The sequence below is a fragment of the Camelus ferus genome, chromosome 13 (genome assembly GCF_009834535.1).
Source record: "Camelus ferus isolate YT-003-E chromosome 13, BCGSAC_Cfer_1.0, whole genome shotgun sequence".
Lineage (NCBI taxonomy): Eukaryota > Metazoa > Chordata > Mammalia > Artiodactyla > Camelidae > Camelus > Camelus ferus.
The window spans coordinates 11,820,721-11,839,815 of record NC_045708.1 but is presented as its reverse complement, the minus strand read 5'-3'; the positions used below and the strand labels follow the sequence as shown (position 1 = coordinate 11,839,815).

General features: G+C 48.7%; 1 protein-coding gene across 1 annotated transcript in view; it reads right to left on the bottom strand.

Moving 5' to 3' along the window:
* Nucleotides 1–19,095, bottom strand: part of ACTL8 (actin like 8) — a 108,820-nt gene that overhangs the window by 61,965 nt on the left and 27,760 nt on the right. The gene's annotated exons all lie outside the window — the stretch shown is intronic.

The window sequence follows — 19,095 nt, the reverse complement described above, 5'->3', positions numbered from 1 at the left end:
CCTTTCCCCTAGTGCACAATCACTCTATAAATGGCCCCAGGTCCCTGGGCGGGGGGGGGGGGGGGTGAAGGAATATTTACAGTATTTGCAGCAATAATGCAGACTCCTTACTCAAGGGGACATAGCCTCTCAAGGGCTCCTGGGTCTGTGAATTGACTTAGATTTGGAAAACTGGAGGAGAGGCCAATCCTCTTTATTGTGGCAATGCAAGTCGGGTTTCAGCTGCCAGACCTGGAGCTTTTCATGTTGTATACATCAAGGAATAATGTAGTAGGCTGCCATCTATTTTATCGCAGGGACACTATGATCTGTCAGCCATCACTGAAGATGGCCAAGGCATTCTGATTGCTTGTACATCCCTGCTGCCTTATAGTGGATGCACCCACCTTGTCCTCAGCAGTGCAGTACGTCCCCTAGTCTCTGCTTCTCTGGGATGGCCTTATCCCCACTGACATCAATGGAGGCAACCCCTGCAGTCACACACCCCCCCTACAAAAAGGTCAGCCATAGAGCATTTCAAGGATGAAGGTGCCTCTGTCTCCTGCTCCTTCTTATTAGAAACATTGTTGGGGGTGGGGGATTGCAGATTTCATGTAATACATTCAGTCCAACATTCCTGTATCGCCAAGACTTTCAATTCCCTCTTCCACATCATGACATCACAACCTCATTAATTGTAGGCCACTGTTGAGTCCAAATTTCAGAGGACCAACCAAGTAAGCTGTTAGAGCCGCTCCCAGCTGCACACACTAATAACCAAACCCTGAATCTCTAGTAAGAACATCCACAGCAGTGAATTCAGCCCAATGCAATGTGATATTCCACCCTGTTTGGTCAAAAACCCTTAGAATCCACTCCCAGTCATGTTCTCCAGGTTTCTACAGATATATATTAGCAAAGTCTGGCAATTCTTTTGCTTTTGCCTCACAGGTCCCAGTGTGTCTCTGTCACCAAGGGATGCACTAAGGTCTGACCATTAGAGTCTAGTGACAACAGGAGGGCGGTTCCAGCGAATCTTAAGGAAAATGGGCATCCTCTTTCAGGGCATGTGCTCCCACTGAGGTTATTACAGGGTTTTTAAGCAGAGGATCAACAGCCTGCCCAGACACAGGAGGGCAACTCTCACCACCGATAAGAGAGGCTCACAGCCACTTGGGGTTTAAGATCATCAGTTTCATCTGGGCCCCACAGACGTCCCCATTCCACATGTCATGACCCTCACTTCTTTCTCAATTAATGCCCTAATTTTTACATGGGCAATCTGTCAAGAGGCGAATTCAATTGTGGTTGTAATTCAGCAACCAGCACAATTAAATTTTGTATTTGATTTTCAGCAATATCAGCCCTGGAGCTGCAAGAAATAAAGAGCTTCTGGAGGGACTGTCATGCAAGCTCTCTGGTTCTCACGCTAAATGAGAGAGGGTTAATGGACCCAAGCTTGTCATTTTCTCTCTGGAAGTTCTCAAGAGCCCTTGAGAATCCACTCCACCCCACCCCACATTCCTTATAGTCATCATTACTGCCCTAACGATCAAGTGCAGCATCACTCAGGCTCCTAAGGGATGTGCCTCAGCCAGGCTTTATCTCAATCAACCACAGGTGACAACTTGGTTAACTGTAAGGCCACTACATGCCTTGGGTTACCAGCATCCCATTTCCCACTGGCAAGGGTTCATGCTGAAGTCCAAAGGCATGAGAAAACCAGTTCACAAACCTCATTCCTATAGGTCCATCTCCTGGTTATCACTTCTGACACCAATTCTATTTTAGTTTGGGTCCAAACAAGAAAAAGAAACCACATAGTCATTTTAACAGGGAGCGTTTCAAATGAAGAATTGTATGAAGACGTACGAATGGCCAATAGACATATGAAAAAATGCTCAATATCACTAATTATCAGAGAAACACAAACAAAACTACAATGAGGTATCACTTCACACCAGTCAGAACAGCCATCATTCAAAAGTCCATGAACGATAAATGCTGGACAGAGTGTGGAGAAAAGGGAGCCCTCCTACACTCCTGGTGTGAATGTAGTTTGGTGCTGCCATTATGGAAAACAATAGGAGATTCCTCAAAAAACCAAAAATAGGCTTACCATATGATTCAGCAATCCCACTTCTGGGCATATATCCAGAGGGAAATCTAATGTGAAAAGACACATGCACCCCAATATTCATAGCAGCACTACTTACAATAGCCAAGACATGGAAACAACGTAAATGTCCATCAACAGATGACTGGATAAAGAAGTCGTTGTATATTTATACAATGGAATACTACTCAGCCATAAGAAAGAATAAAATAATGCCACTTGCAGCAACATGGATGAACCTGGAGATCATCATTTTAAGTGAAGTAAGAAAGAAATAGAAAGAAAAATACTATATGATATCCTTCTATGTGGAATAAAAAAAAGGACACTATGAGCTCATCTATAAAACAGAAACAAGGGGAGGGTATAGCTCAGTGGCAGAGCACATGCTTAGCATACACAAGGTCCTGGGTTCAATCCCTAGTACCTCCTCTAAAAATAAAACAGAAACAGACTCACAGACTTAGTAAACAATCTTATGGTTACTGGGGAAAGGGGGTGGGAGGGGATAAATTTGGGAGTTTGAGATTTACAAATGTTAGCCACTATATACAAAAATAGATTTTTTTCAAAAGTCTTTTGTAGAGCACAGGGAATTATGTTCAATATCTTATAATAACCTCTAGCGGAAAAAATATGAAAACAAATATATGTATGTATATGCATGACTGGGACATTGTGCTGTACACCAGAAGCTGACACATTGTAATTGACTGTACTTCAATAAAATTTTTTAAAAATTTTTTAATTTAAAAAAGAATTGTGAACTTATAATAAAGGATTGAATCAACAGGCATTTGCTAATAAAGAAAAAAGAGAACTACAATTAATATAAGAACAGCAGCTGTAAGGAGCAGTACAACCCACAGAGCTCAGACAGAGCCCCTAAGACTCCATCACCCACCCTGCAGGGCTAAGTACAGTCCCCAAGGGAGAGCTCTGAGGGCTCTGGTCGAACCCCCAAGGATAAGTCCCCCTCCATCACACCCAGAAGTGGAATAAAGTCCCAAAGAAAGAGCTGAGATAGAGCCCCAAAGACAGCCCCGCTCCAGGAAGCAACCCCATTATCAGGCTGAGGTCAAGTCCCAAAGAAAGAGTCTCCCCAAAATGAGACAGAGCCCCCAAGGAGGGGTCCCCACTCATGGCTGATATAGAGCATAGAGCCCCCCCAAAATAAACCTCCCACTAGGTTGAGATAGAGCCCCCCAACAAGCAAGAGGGAACCCCCAAGGAGGAGCTCCCATCTAGGGCCGAGAAAGGGTCCCCAAGGAAGAGCCCCTTCTCAAAACTGGAATAAAGTTCTCCAGAAAAAGCCCCTACAAACCCACGCACATACCCTCCAGAGCAGACCTTGCTGAACAGGGCACGCCTGTGGCTCCCGACATGCAAAAAAAGCCGGTCTAGTGCCACGCGGGTGGAACCCGCTAGAAATCCAACCCGCGGGACTTGCCAGAATTCTGCCCTGGAGGCTGCAACACAAGCTGCTCACACGAGGTGTCTCACCAGAGGCACCCCACTACAAAACTGCCTAAAACGGGGTGCTGGCGCTGGGCACTACTTACCACTGTGCACTGCAGGAGCCAGGCGCTGGGGAGGCTGCACGCGCTGCAGAAGCCTGCCTGTGAAGCGCATGGAAACCCGGAAGCAGAAGCCTTTCCTGCCGCGCGGTCTCTCCAGCGCCCTCTACTGCCCGGAGCTTAACTTGCCGGCTGAACCAGGGAAAAAATTTTAAAGGGCCCAGCTCAATTTTCACCCAGCAGGCAAGAAGGGTGAATTTGCAGCTGCAGGGTAATCATAGATAAACCAGCACACAGAGAAACACTACCCAGCAATGCAAAAAGAACAACCAATGCCTGGATTAATTTTACAGATATTATGTTAAGTGAAAGAAGCCAGACACCAAACAGCACAATCTGCCAGCTCCCATTTATAGGAAGTTCAAAACCAAACTGATCTACAGCGAAGAGAAATTAAAAAATGCAATAGAAAGAGGTGTTTTACTGGGAAAGGGGCACAATGGAACTTTCTAGGGTAATGGAAATATTCTCTATTGTGATTGGGGCAGTGGTAACACAGATATTTACATTTGTGAAAAAAAAAAAAACTTCAAACTGAACTTTTCTGCATTTCACTGCAGATAAATTATAATTCAAATTTTTTAAATTAGCTTCCAAATTTGGGGGTTCAAATTCAGTCACTCTGTACTGTTGGCACACAGTAGATAAACAAATGTGTTTGAGTAAGTAAATGGATGTGTGAATCACACACGCTTTTTGCTTTCCTCACATCTGACCTGACAATTCCCCCACATCACTAAGCTACTGGCCTGTTTTTCGGGGCTCCCATAGCCCTCTGCTCTGAGTTCAGTCTTAGCTTTTATTATACTGATGTCCTACAAGAAGTACTATCAGAATGACCAACATGTCCTGAGTGCTCTGTACCTGACACTGTTTTCAATCTTCTAACATTCCTAACCACCTGTGCAGTAATTACCTCTGTGATCCCCATTTTACAGATGAGGAAACTGACATACAGCTTCTCTACACGGTTAACCACTTCATCTCTGGAGTCAGACTGACCTAGGTTCATATCCCAGCTCTTCCACTTGTTAACTGTGGGTCTTGGGCAAGACAACTGATTACTCTGAGACTTATTCTACTCATCTCTGAAATGGGGATAATAATGTCCCCTGGGGTTGTCCTGAGCTACACGTGGTTTATCCACATAGAATGTTTAGCATGGTGTCCACCTCAGAGCAAGCTCTCACCATGAGTAAACAATGCATCTCATCAATCCTAAGACCTACATGTTTTCACATTTTCATATCTTTGAAATCAGGATGTTTCTGGCTATCAATGACATTTCACTGTCTCCTTGGACAGTGGCTGTTGGGACACAGTTCTCATTGTCACTGTCGCTGGCTGTTCAGGAGTAAACCTGGTTGAGACCATTCATGCTATTGTCACTTCCATGTCTAAGCATCAAAGCTCTTTCCATAAGAATAAAATAAAAATACGCTGAGCTGGAAAAGCATCATGTCATACTGTAGTTGGCAGCCACTTTTCTTTTTTAGTGGTACCTAAATTAATGGTGTGTCTTACAGTTTATGGTTTCTTAGGTTTGATGAAATGCACTACAGTATTATCATCACAAGTCTGTCTTCCCCACTGCAGGTAATTATGTTATGGTTCTCTATTCTTCTTGTCTTCCTGTTAGAGAGCTAGACACCATGCCTTCATCATATGACTTTGTAGAGCTTCCCATCAGAGTAGGCAAATAAAATTTCCCCATCCCAGCAATGTAGGGCTTGGAATGTGAGTGGCAGGTCAGGGCACTCATTTCAAGATGAAGCTTTAGGGGATATTGTATGTTTCTGCCCAGCCATGAAAGTAGAAACCTAGTAACCACTGTTACAAGGAGATGGAGACAAGTGAAGCTGACCTGGACCCAGCCTGCAGCCTGAAGCAGAGCAATCCCAGCCGACCCAATCACTGTGAGCAAGAGGAATCATTGCTTAGAGTTATAAGCCACTGCGATTTGGGGATTATTTGTTACACAGCACTAACATAGTAGCAATAGCTAATACCCTCTCTAAACTATGCATGGTTGGAGGGCAAGGTCATAGCTCATTTACATCTATCTCTTGCACATGGACATAGTGGGTGTAGAGGGCACTCAGAGAGATATCAGAGATGGAATAAGGCACGGTTTTGGAGACAGGCAGTTCTGGATTCAAATCTCAGCTCCAACACTTAAAAGTTGGGTGACTCTGGGCAAGTCACAAGTCATCTAAAGTTCATAAGTCTCAGTTTCCTCATCTGCAAAAAGGGGATTCCTAGATCCCATGTGTGATGAGAAATGAAGCAAAGGATATGCAGGGGCTTCACTCGGTGCCTTGCACTAGCAGGCACTCCAAATGCACACCGATTCCCTTTCTTTGGAAGATGTTTATGATTGAATACATGACTGGGACCCCTGTAACCCATTTCTGTACCCCAGAACATGCCAGCACAGTCTCTCCCAGATGTTTCTGGAGCATGGCAAGCAGGATCTGGCGGGGAGGAGGCATTCCTGAGATGGAAGGTCTGGCAGGCGCCAGGAGAAGCAGTTGCCAAGCTTCCTCCAGCAGTTCCGTCCCCCAGGGGCCCCCTTTACTAATTCTATTTCCATTCTGCCTGGCATCCAGGCACCCAGGCTGATGCCAGACTCAAACTTGGCAGATTTTGTGCTCCCCCAGCAGTTTCTGCCCCAGTTATTCCCTGTGAAAGTGCAAAGGTGGAAAAGACAGGGGATGAGAGGGCGGCCCATCTGGTCCAGGCAGGGGGCAGGGGTGGGCCAGCTCTCCCAGCAGAGGCTCCAACAGCCAGAGAGGCCCACACATACAGGAGGCCTCTGGACAAGTGCGTCCCGGGACACCCACCATAGACCCCACCCAGGCACAGAGTGTTCATCAAGGAGGCCTAGATTCCAGCCCTGACTCTGTCCTGAGCCTGCTGTGTGACCTGAGATGGTTTCCTTAACCTCTCTGTGCCTCCATTTCTTTTGTCTCTACAATAAGTAATATCTAGGAAGTCTCCATGGTTCACAGTCCCATCTGAAAATCTGGTGGAAGGCATGGACAGCTTCCCAAGAAAAATGAGTCTAACTCAGCAGCCCAGAACCTTGAGGAAGATGCCCTGCAATGAGCTGGTGGTCACTGAGAGCCCTGTGCTCCCTGGAACTTTGGGGCTGGAATCCGAGGGCTTCCCTCCCACTCAGACCCACCTGGATCGCTCTCTACCCAAGAAGCCCCACGTGGTCAGGGAAACAAACCCCAGCGAACCTTCCTCCTGAGCTTCCTTCTCTGTTACCTCAGAGACACCCTGGTTCCTGGCCTCCTCCATCCCTGTTCATTAATCATCTCTTTGTTGCCAGTGGTTTTTCTGAGCCTTCCACAGAGAGAAGGCCCAGAAACAAGCAATGAATCAGACCATCAGTCGCTCTTGGGTTGAAGGGTCTTCAGAGGTGACCTACACAGATGCACACGCACACGCACATACACATACACACATGTTCACATGCATACACGTGTACACGTGTGTATACACAAGCATGCATGTGCTCACACATACATCTGCACATGCACACATATTTACACATGCACACACCTATATAAACACACCTACATAAACATATATCAATACACGTACATGCACACATGTACACATGCACACATATATACATGTGCACATGCACATACATTCTCACACACGCACATAGACACTAACTCCGTGCCTCAGCCCTACGCCCCCCTGCACATACCATGGCTGCTCCCTCTCCCAGAGGCCCAGTGAGTCTCATCACCACCATCATATCTTCAGCGCCTCTCCCTCCCCCTCCATCCCATCATTTCGTCTCTGGTGCCCACCAAGGTCACGAAGACTTAGGGGACACAAAGAGTTAAAACTGAGCATCTGGGAGCCATAGGATCATCAACCCTCTCACCCCCTTGCTATGCGACCCTGGGTGTTGTCAATGATGTGATTTATGCTGTCCCTGTGTTGTTCAGTTTCAGAGACGTCAACCTGCACCATGTGCTATGCAAAGCGCCTACCTGAATTTCATCCTCGCACCCCACCTACAAGACAGATATTATTATCTCCCATATGTTATTTGCCCACTCCTGTGTACCAAATTACCCCACAACTTCTCAGCTTAAAACGACAAACATTTATTATCTCATGCAGCTTCCGAGGATCAGGAATCTGGCAGTAACTTAGCTGGATGGCTCCGCGTCTCCCACGAGGTTGCAGGCAAGCTGTCAGCCAGGACAGCTGTCTCATCTCAAGGCCCAACCGGGGGCTGGAGAATCCACTTCCAAGCTCATTCCTGTGGTGGTTGGGAGGCTCAGTTCTTCACCACGTGGGCATCTCCACATCCTGCCTGAGTGGTCTCAGGAAACGGCAGTTAGCTTCCCTCAAAGTGAGTGATCAGAGAGGGAGAGAGGAAAGGACGGGGCTTGGAATCCCAAGACAGAGCATCTTTAGCAACCTAATCTCTTAGCCTTGGAAGTGGATAGCATCCTTTTTGCCATGTTCTATTGGTCTCACAAACCAAACCTGATAAATGCAGAAAGAAAATTGATAAAAGGGTGTAAATATCAGCAGGTGGGGATCATCTGAGAACATCTTAGAAACTGGCCATCACACCCCATTTTGCAGATGGAGATACAGACTTGGCCAGGTGAAGTGACTAGCCTGTGGCCACATAGCCAGCAAGTGAAGGAGCAGAGATCTGAATGCAGGACTGTCCCGCTCCAGCAGCTGGACCCCTAACTGGGTATCTTCTCCTCTACCTGGCCTCAGTCTCACCAAATGTTAGAGATGTTAAAGGAAGGAGTCAGATGGGCTAACCCTTAAGGGCACAGCCCAGCCATCTGGAAAGTCCACAGGCTTAATTAGCAAGGTACAGAGCAGAACTTGAATCTCAGCCTCCCGACTTTCAACCACCAGACTCTTGTCTACTTCAACAGACCAGCCCTCCAGTCCTGAGAGTTTCTCTTATGTATAAAACTAGCTGATATAAGTCTCAGATCATCTCCAGGTCTCAGTTACCTCCCCTGGAGAATGGGAGCAAGGGAGGGCATAGACAAGATCTAACGATGATACCAACCACGATGAAGGCGGTGATGTCAGTGATGATAAACAAGATGCTGCTGATGCCAGGGATACAGGTGATGAAGATGAAGTGATGACGCTGAGGGTGGCTGTGGTGGTAGTGGGGATGATGATGGTAAGTAACACGTACTTTGAGCACTTCCTATGATGCCAAGAACTTACATTTCATTTCATCTTCACAATCTTTGCCATTCATATTGCAGCCAATGGGCCAGCAGCACGGACACCACCTGAGCCCTTGTTAGGAATTCAGAGTCTGCCTCACTCCCCGACTCCAGGAGATCGGTGTGCACGGTTGAGTTTGAGAAGTGCACCAACTTCTCAGAATCAAGACCTAACACAACCATCCAGAAGGGGACTGCCATTCTTGTCCCTACTTTGCAGGTGAGACTTGAAAATTTCACAGCCAACAAGGTGCAGAGCAAGGATAAAAGTCTTGGTCCTCACCCCAGAATTTTCCCACTCCTGCCCCTTGGACTGAAGACTCTGTCCACCTCTGGGCAAGGTGAGGTTACAGCCAGGGAGGGCTCATTCCTGAAAGCTTCCTCCATCAGTCCGCCTCCTGCTGCTCACAGCTCCTCCGCCTGGCAGGGCTGTCAGCGGATAGATCAGAGGCAAGGATGCTCGCCTGGTGAACAGTGACCTTGTTTCAAATTACTCCAGGGGAAGGACACTCAGAATCAAGAGACAGCACTCTACAGCGCACAAACATTTCTGAAAGAGGGGGGAACATTAAGTCTTTGAAATAACATTAATCATGATAATGCTTTTACTGGTTCCTTCCCTTGGTGTTTGCTGGATGTTCTTGGTTTAACCCTCGGCAGCCCGGGCTCCCAGAGTCCCCAGTGCTACATTCTCCCCTTCCCTTGGCCAAGAAACTTGCCTGGAGCCTTGATGCACAGGGACCTCGTCTTTTCCCATCTCCCATCAGCCTTCCTGGGGCCAGATCAAACCTCAGGGGCTGGGCAGGTAAAATAAATGATGGAAGCAGGAAGCAGGCTATGATTAGGACTCTAGTGTCCAACTCGTCTGGGGTTGCCTCGTTTTAAAGCTGAAAGACTGGCGTCCCAGGAACCCCCTCTGTCCCAGGCAAACCATGAAAGGTAGTCACCCTAAATGGGACTGTTGTGAACTGAAAAAAAAAAAGAATCCTGTCCTAAGGGAGCAGCTGCTGTTCACCTTGGGTTGATGCTACACCAGGGTAGCTTGGAATGAGTTGTTCCCCCTGAATTGAAGCACTAACCCACATTGTGACTCTGTTTGGAAACAGAGCCTTGAAGGAGGTAATTAAGATTAAATGAGGTCATACACATGTGTCCTAATCCTATTGGACTGATGTGCTTGTAAAATGAGGGAGAGGCACCAAGGAGATGGGTGCACAGAGGGAAGGCCCTGGGAGGACACAGCAAGAAGGCAGCTGTCTGCAGGCCAGGGAAAGAGACCCCAGGAGAAACCCTACCAGCACCCTGATCTTGGACTCCCAGTCTTTTTTTTTTAATTTTTTTTTATTTCATGGAGGGGGAGGTAATTAGCTTTATTTATTTATTTAATGGAGATATTGGGGATTGAACCCAGGTCCTTGTGCATGCTAGGCATGTGCTTTACCACTGAGCTATACCCTCCTCCTCCCGCGGACTCCCAGTCTTCATAACTGTGAGATAATAAGTTTCTGTTGTTTAAGCCCCCAGACTGCAGCGTTTGGTTGTGGCAGCCCTGAGCAGGCTAATATACATGGGGGAAAAAAGAGCAGTAAGAAAAGCCAACATTTACACACCCCTCACTGTGTTCCAGGCACCATTCTGTGTCTGTTCTGCACATCTCTACACCTATTAGCTTATTTAATCCTCACAGCAACCCTACAAGGTAGGTAAAACCATTATTCCCATTTTACAGATAAAGAAACTGAGGCACAGAGTTTAAGTAACTTCCCCCAAAGATTCACAGCACTAGAAATCGAATTCCTTCTGGCTAAATGCAAAGCTTGCCTCCTTCCTACTATGCTGGGAGTGGGAGCCCGTGTTACCCAACCTTCCAATTCTCCAAGGGAAATTGAAAAATTGCCTGATTTTTAAATGCTGGCTGCTAATTAAGAAAAAACAGTATTTATGGGCATAAATAAAAGATACCTGTGTCTAACTCTCAGCTGCCAGCTTGTAATTGCTGCTCTTTGAGAATTTCAGCAAGTCAGAATTAAAATTCCGTCCACCACCACCACCACTGCCCACACAACCACCTCTGCTTTCCAGTAAGAGCGTGGATCTTATAACTGTGGGGCTGAGAGACTTAGAAAATCAGAGAACATCAGCACCTCATGGGAATTTAGAGACTGTGGCATCCAAGCCCTCCTTTCACAAATGGCACCACTACACTCAGAGAGGTTAAATGGATCACTGAGGTCACACAGCAAGCTAATGTCAGGGCCAGCAAGAACTGTTCACTGGTGACTCATCATATTGAGGACAAAGGTATGTACTGTGCAGTCCCTCTTTAATGCCTGTTTTTCTCTACATCCCCAAATTTGGCTTTCTGTCCATTTGTCTGTCTGTTGTTCTGTCCATCCATCCATTCATCCACTCATTTATTCATCTATCCATCCAACCATACATCCATCCACTCATCCATCCAACCATCCACCTATCCATCCATCCACTCAACCAGCCAGTCTGCCTGGATCAAAGCTTGCCCTCATTGTGAGCTCCTTGAAATCAGGGCCTTCGTCTTACCTGTTTTTGTATTCCCAACTGTTACACAGCACATTGTTTAGCACAGTATTATCCAACTTAACCCTTTCCTGGCTGGTTGCTATCAGTGAACAAGGCATTTTACCTCTCCAAGTCTCAGTTTCTCCATCTATAAAAAGGGGGCATACTTCACAGTGTCGTAGGGAGGAGATATGTGCGCCCAGTAGATGCACAGTCACAGCCAGCTGTGATCATCAGCTTTCAAGAGGGGCTAGGAGCCCACGTTCTTCAAGAACCTTCCAGCTCCACACTGCTGGGTCCATGCTTTCAGAGGGCGCGGCAGGGCAGCTGGGGAGCCTTGCTGCAGGAGCAGGGGTCGAGGGTGGAGGCCTGCAGTGGGTCATAGAGAGCACAGTGCAAGGCTGCAGAAAGCTGACCGGAGATTCGGCATTGCAGAAGACAAAGCGGGACAAAGGTCAGCCTGGCCTCAAGGAAAGGAAGCAAGGATCTGTCCCAGGGTGCAGATGCATGGTGGGTGCGGGGGAGCTGCCAGGCCTCAGGGTCCCTCCTGGAACCGCAAAGGCACTGAGAGGCAGGGCCCACCCAGCCTGCTTCCGGCCTGGTACAGCTTCCAGAACCACGCAGCGCTGCACTAGTTTCCCCATCATCAACTTCTTTGAAAAATCAACTGCGATAGCTGAACTTCTGTTCCATTGTTGTTATTGTTTTTTAATTATATCTTTTTTTTTTTCTTTTTTAGCTCAGGAGCCAAATTGGATTCAGCCAACCTGAAATTAATTTGTGGCATAACACGGTGGTGTGGAAAACTGGGCCGCCTGTTCTCAAGCTGCCAGAGAAAGAGAGGGGAGACACCGGGCCTCGGCCCGGGGGCCAGAGAGGAGGCAGAGGCTTGCAGGTCACCGCTGGGCTTCTCTGCCTCTTCCACTCTCCGGGGAGAAAGCCCTTGGGCACCTTCAGCATGCTGATCATCCCACAACTGGTTAGAAGTATCTGCTGGGCACCAGGCCCCGGCTGGGCATTAGAGATGCTATTGTGAACAAGCCAATCAAGGTTCCTGTCCTAGGAGTTTGTAGTCCAACTGAGTCATTGAGACTTGTTTAAGATTCCAGAGAACAATAAGTACATAAAGATGGACCATTCATAGTCAGGGTTTTCCAGACCATCTGTCAGCCTGAGATTTAGTATAAGATTATTCCGATGTCCCCAATTACATTTTATCAAAGGAATAAAGGATGAGACCTGTAGGTTTCACTGGGGCAGGCATCTTACATAGATCATCGCATGTGATTGTTAAGGTGCTAATATTACACCCATTTTATAGATGAGAAAACTGAGGTTCGAAGGGGGCAAATCTTGTCTCTAGTGAGGAGGTGACGAAGCTGGGACTTGAGCCCAGATCTGGATGATCCTGTTCTTATAACTACCAGGCTATTACACCTCTCATGGAAAACCGTGGCACACCAGGCCCTCCCTGTGCCTAGATCAGATCTGCACGTGGTCCTAGAAAGCCCAGGACAGGGAATGAGCGAGTGAAGGCCAAGCAACCAGGAAGGTGTGCCCCACCCTCCTCCCCACCTCCCACCTGGAGATGCACAGCTGGCCCAGGGTGTTCTGTTCTTCCTCTTTCTTCTCCATCCTGTCACTGTTGGGGAAAAAAACATTTTCTCCTCCACGGAACCCTGTCTGGGGATCTGAGCTCCGATTTCAGGGCACAGATGGCATTAGGACCCATGAGGGAAGTCAGTTTCCCTGCCCCCAGGGAAAATGAGAGCCCTGGGGGAGGACCATGGGAGCTCTTTTCCAAGACTAAGTTTCTCTCTTTCTTTGTACCCTCTTTTCCCCATCATTTTAATGTATTTTTGCTCAAAGTAGAGGGTGGAAGAGGGTAGGCAGCATCTTTCCTTTGTATTCCAGGGGTTTTCTGGAAAACGCATTCCTGCTCCTCCAAAAGTGAGCAGGTCATGTCCCAGTGCCCCAAGCTGGGAGAGCTTCTGGGGCAGCCAAAGAACCTGACCCTGTGTGGCTCAGGACTCCCCTTCCCGCTGCCAAGAACACCCGCCTCCGGGGTGTGTCAGGGCCCCTGTCCCACTGCTGGGCTCTGCAAGTTCTCCCTGGTGACTTCTGATTCCCACCGGCCGAGAGGAACTGCCCTGGCTTCCTCCCTGCATCTCCGCACCCACACCCACTTCTTCCATCAGCTGGGCACACAGCAGATGTCTCAAAGACACCAAGCAGCTCCCTGGGAGGGAATGTTCCAGGTAAAAAAAAAAGAAAACAGAAAAAGATCACCAAGCCATTTCCTAAAACCCTGGGCTCCAATTCCCAGCAGCCATCTCCCATTTTCTTTTCAACCTGAGTCAACCTGGGACTCAAAATGTAACAGCCTCAGTAAATACCATCAGTACAAGATGACCTTTAAAAAGAATACAGTGTTAAGACAAAAAAATATACAGACACGAAACTGAACAGTGGGTGCCTTTGAGAAGGGGGAGGGTGACCGACAGCTTTCACCATCTACATTATTTTAATTTTTCACTATAAGCAAACATTACTTTTCTAATCAGGAAAATGAAATAGAGCAGTTTCAAAAATAGACAAGAGCCAGAAACCCCCAGCTCAGTCTGACAATCTGGAAGGTCTGGAACAGGGGTCAGTAAAATATGGCAGGGGGCCAAATCCCACCCACCACCTGTTTTTACAAATAAATTTTTGTTGGAACTCAGCTGCACCCATTCATTTACATATTGTCTATGGCCCCTGTAGCACTACAACCATAGAACTGAGTAGTTGTAACAGAAATTGTGTGGCCAGCAAAAATGAAAATATTTACTATTTGGCCCTTACAGAAAAAGTTTGCCAAGCCCTGGTCAAGAAGAATATGACTTTGTGAAGAAAAAAATTAGTCCGTGTCCAGTGCGAAGGCAGGAGTCTTCAACACATTCAGAGGCTGGTAATCTGAGCATCACAGAATCCTGGGTTCCTTCAGGACTCAGAGGCCACTCAGTCCATCCCTTGCCTCCATTCCCCACGGAAGAGGGTCTTCTCTGCTCTGACAAGTCACCTAGGGAGAGCAATACCACAACCACCCTCTGACAAGGGAAGTCCTTCCTTAAGTCTAACTTAAATCCGGCAACCGCTGATCCTCCTGCCTCAAGACTCAGGCCCTCCGCCCAACCCAGGCACTTTGTTGGGTCCCCCGTTGTTACTGACTGAGGCTTAAATCTTGCTCAATGCCCTGTCAAGACAGAAAGACCTCAACCATTAGGAGGGAATGGCATTATCCCCACCCCTCCCCCTCCTGGCCGCCAGGCCCCGGGGACGTACACAGGCAGGGGCTGACCAGTGGGGTCCGCCACACCAGCATTAAGAGGGAGCTGATGGCTTTGGAAGCAATTGTTACCACTTCTGGAAGAGCGATTACGTTACCTCTGCATAGACACCCATCCAGACCCGCTCCGCAGGGGTAAATGAACGTATGAGAGCATCGGAGCTGATTTACCTCGGCCAGAGGGAGCCGGAGAAATTCATTTCCCCCTCTAAACGATCCACTCTGGGTCCTAAATATTCAATAATTTCATAGCTGGGAAATGGAGTTCCTCCCCTTCCCCGTGGCAGACGGGTTGCATTCTTATGCCTGACATCATCAAGGTATTGAGGGGCGCACTTTATAGCAGGCTCTGGGCTGCAGCCCCTAACCCAGCCCAGGGAGGCTTAGGAGCATGTCAGGACCACAGATGCCCTCCCAGCTGGGTCCGGGCAGCCCCACCCTGTTCCTGAGACAGACCTGCGAGGACTGTCCCAGCCTCTCACCAGATCAGCTCAAGAAAAGGTCTGGCAGCCCAGACCTGGAATCTGGTGGGAGCTCAGAGCTCAGAGCCTCTTAACTGTCTGTCGTCTTGTCTGTCTTCTCCACTAGGGGGTGACTTTGAGGGCAGGGGCTGTCCCAGGTTTATTCCTATATCCCCGTGTACCTGTGATACAGAAGGTAGTCACTATTTATTGAATGAGTGAATGGATAGATGAATGAATAAATGGTTGGCGAAAGAATAGAAGGGTCGATGAATGACACTTTGAACATTATTCACTTGACTCCTTAGGGTAAGGGCTGTGATTTATTTCTCTCTCTACCTCAGTGCCTGAAACATCACTGGCAGCCCATGAATGTTCATTGAATTCATGTATCACAGAATGAACCAGAGTCGCTGCCCTAACCAGCCTTGAGAAGAGGCAGAAGAGGGAGAGGCAAGAAGCAGGGAGCCTGCAGCTGGCAGATGGGTTACACACCTGCCAGGTGGGAAGAACCCAGAGGTCTCAGCAGGAGAGAGGGCCCCCTGAGGTCACCTCTTGGGTGCTGGCCCTAGAGGCTGGAAACTTTTCATCCTGGCTCCATCCCAAATGCTGTGTAATTCTGGAAACTCTCTCCTCTTCTCTGGGCTTCAGTGACCTACATCTTTAAAAGGACAGAATCAGCCTGACTCGTTTCTGAGGCCCCTTCAATCTAATCCAATCCATCAAATCAAGTTGTTGGCCTTCATTCAACAAAAGCAATATGGCCATCTTAAAGATGGAACAACTGAGGCCCAAAGAGGTGATGTGACTTGCCCAAGGCCATATGATGAATCAAGGACAAAGGGATGAGCCAGAGCCCTAGCCTTTGCCCTCTAAAGAAAGACAGTATCCAAGGGATGGTAGGATTTATAAGTTTAAGTTCCAGCTCTGGACAAATGACTTCCCTTCTCTGAGCCTCAGGTTCCTGATGACCTCTCAGAAGATCGTCATATAAAGACAAAATAGTGACCACAAACACTTTCACAGCCCTAATTCTGGGCCAGGCCCTGCTGAGGGCACTTACACAGACGGACTCATGTGTGTCCTCAGGAGGCACGTCCTGCTGCTGTAATTCACGGCTCACAGAGGGAGCAGGCTCAGCAAAGCCAAGTCCCTCATCCAAAGACACTGGCTTTCAAGTGACAGAAGCAGGGTTCCATAAGGTACAACCGATTCCGGCCTCTGTGCTCTTTGTGTTACATCGAACTGCCTAAAAGAGCATTTAGGATTTGGGACCATGTTACACGTTTGGCTGTTTCTTTCCCTCCTACATCGTCTGATTCTCTTCATGATGACAACGGTCTCCCCCTGCGGCAAAAGAACCAGCTAAAGTCAGCCGAGCAGGCAGTAATTTTTTCCAGGCAACACTGGCCTCTCTGCAGCCCGCAAGACAAGAGCCCTCATGGTCCCATTGGTGAATGAGACCCTCCTTCACCACCACGCTCAGAAGGAGGACAAACCAGCCGCCAAAGAGGATCCTGGGTGCTTCCCTTCTGTCTTGCACTAATTATGTCCAGCACCAGGCTCAACACAGGTCTCCATCTTTGAAGGCAGGAGCCCGCAGGCTGGCAGTGGCCCTTGCAAGGACTCACAACCTCAGCCCCAACAAACAGCCAGCCTTTCCAGGGAACATGGCCACTCCCTGCACGGTGACAGAGGAACACGCCCAATAACCTCTGGAGCCAATCCAGCCCTGAGATTTCAAACCAGCCACTTGGGGGACATTTCTGCAGAGAAGCCCCCGGCTCTGGGGAAATCCCGGGCAGTGGTAGGGCACTAGCAACCGCAGCCCATGGGGCAGGGACAGGAAGCAGCCAGCAGGCAAGATCATTGCGCCCTCTTGTCTAAGAAGGAAAATCTGAGCACTGCCTGGAGCCTGATAAAGAAGGTCATCCCACCCCCAAACCAGAGGCATGCGGGGCCCCAGAGTTGGCTGGGGTGAGATAAGGTTATTAATTTACCAGTCGAGCCCTATTTAGTGGTTCTCATACTTAATTGCAATCAAGCGGGCTGGAGGCTGCGGGAGTGATGGGAGGGAGGGAGCCACCCCCAGGACTGGGGCCTGGGGCTGTGGTGATGGGATGCAGCAAGCAGGAGGGTATCTCAGGGACATCTCCTGAGCCTTGGGCGTGGCAGAGAGCTGCTGGGTGGGGTGTCACCCCAGCTGGGTTAGGTCCCCACTATGCATATGGACCCAGCATCAGATAAACGGGGTTCCAGTCGCAGCTCTGTCCCCTAGGCGAGTTACCAAACCAGCCTGAGCCTCCTCCATGTCTTCATCTGAAAGGGGATCATAATAACCCATCTTAAATGGTTACTGAAAGATTAAATGAGCTCATCTACACAGAGCAGGGGACACAGCACTGCCCTGTGCCCAGGGTCAATAAACGTGAGCCCGCGGTATTTCTGAGTCAAGAACAGAATGCAAGGTGCTGTTTTTTAAATAACCACCTCCACAAAATGCTCATTTGATGGCTCTGAAGGGAGGCTGGTGCCTTTAAGACAGGAATCGATCCAGCCCTCGGCCAGGCCAAGGAAGAATATCAATCCTTGGGCACATTAGGAGCAGGATTGATGGGGAGCTTGGAGGCATGAGGAATGAAGGCGGTGGGGACCAGACCCTGACCAGCCAGGCCCCACAGGCTGCTCCCTGCAGTGAGGCTCAGAGGAGGAAACTGCAGGACCCTCGGACCCACACCATGACTCCTGGACCTTTTCCCAAAGGAGCAGCTAGGATCCAAAGCCCCTAAACACACACACATCCCAGGGGAACAGCAGCTCACAAACTCAATCCAGTTACACTAGTGTTTACAAAGCACCCACTGTGTGCTGGGCCCTGGAGCTGGGGAGGTGAACGACTTAGACCCTGCTCTCAAGGAGCTCACAGTCCACACTGGGAAACAGACTTAGAATAGGAAATCGTGGCTCAGGTGATGAGTGCTGAGAGCCCAGGGGCTGCAGGAGCCCAGAGGAGGGGCACACACCCAGGCTAATGGCCACCTCAGGCTAAGCCCTGGAGGTGGGCGGTAGGCAAGGAGAGAGGGAAGCGTGTTCTGGTTGGGGGAACAGCATGAGAAAGGGCCAGAGGCAAGAAAGAGGGACCAGCAGCCATCCTGCAAGGAGGCAAGGGAAAGGGGTCCCTGTGAGCAATAAGGAAGGGTGAAAGCATTAAAGGCATTTGAAGAGTCAGTTCGAGACCTTCTCCTAGGAGCGGGGCATGGATGGGAGAGAGAGTGAGAGAGGCAGAGGGGGCTGATGTCCTGGGCTCCAGGAAGGCACTAAGCAACCCCAGATTCTCTGGGGTCCGGACCTACACTAGGGAACCCACAGAGCAGGAATGCTGTCCTTGATCCCTAGGGCTGCCCCCGTAGCTGACTCTCCACCCATAAGGCAAGGCCCCTCATTCCCTTGGCCTTGAGTGGGAGTGCGGAGAAGGTATGAAATTGACTTCAATCTAGTCAGCACCAACTATGAGCTAAGAGCTGCATTTCCTTTCATCACTAGAAAATTCCTCTCTACTAACTTGGCTGTGCGACCTTGGACTAGCCATAACCCCTCTCTGGGCTTCCGTTTCCATGTTACAAAATGACACGGTAGGTACTGCTATCCATTAAGAGGTCATCCAGTGCCAGCATTCTAAATAGTGCAAAGAGAACCATTTCAGAGTCAAAGTCCTGGCTCCTGGCTTACTGGGCTGCGTGACCTTAGGTAAGTGTCCCAGACTCTGGGCTTCACGTTCTTCTGCAGAATGGAGATAGTAACCCCCAACTGGCCACAAATGGTGGGCATGCAGTGAGACAGCTTACGCAAAGCA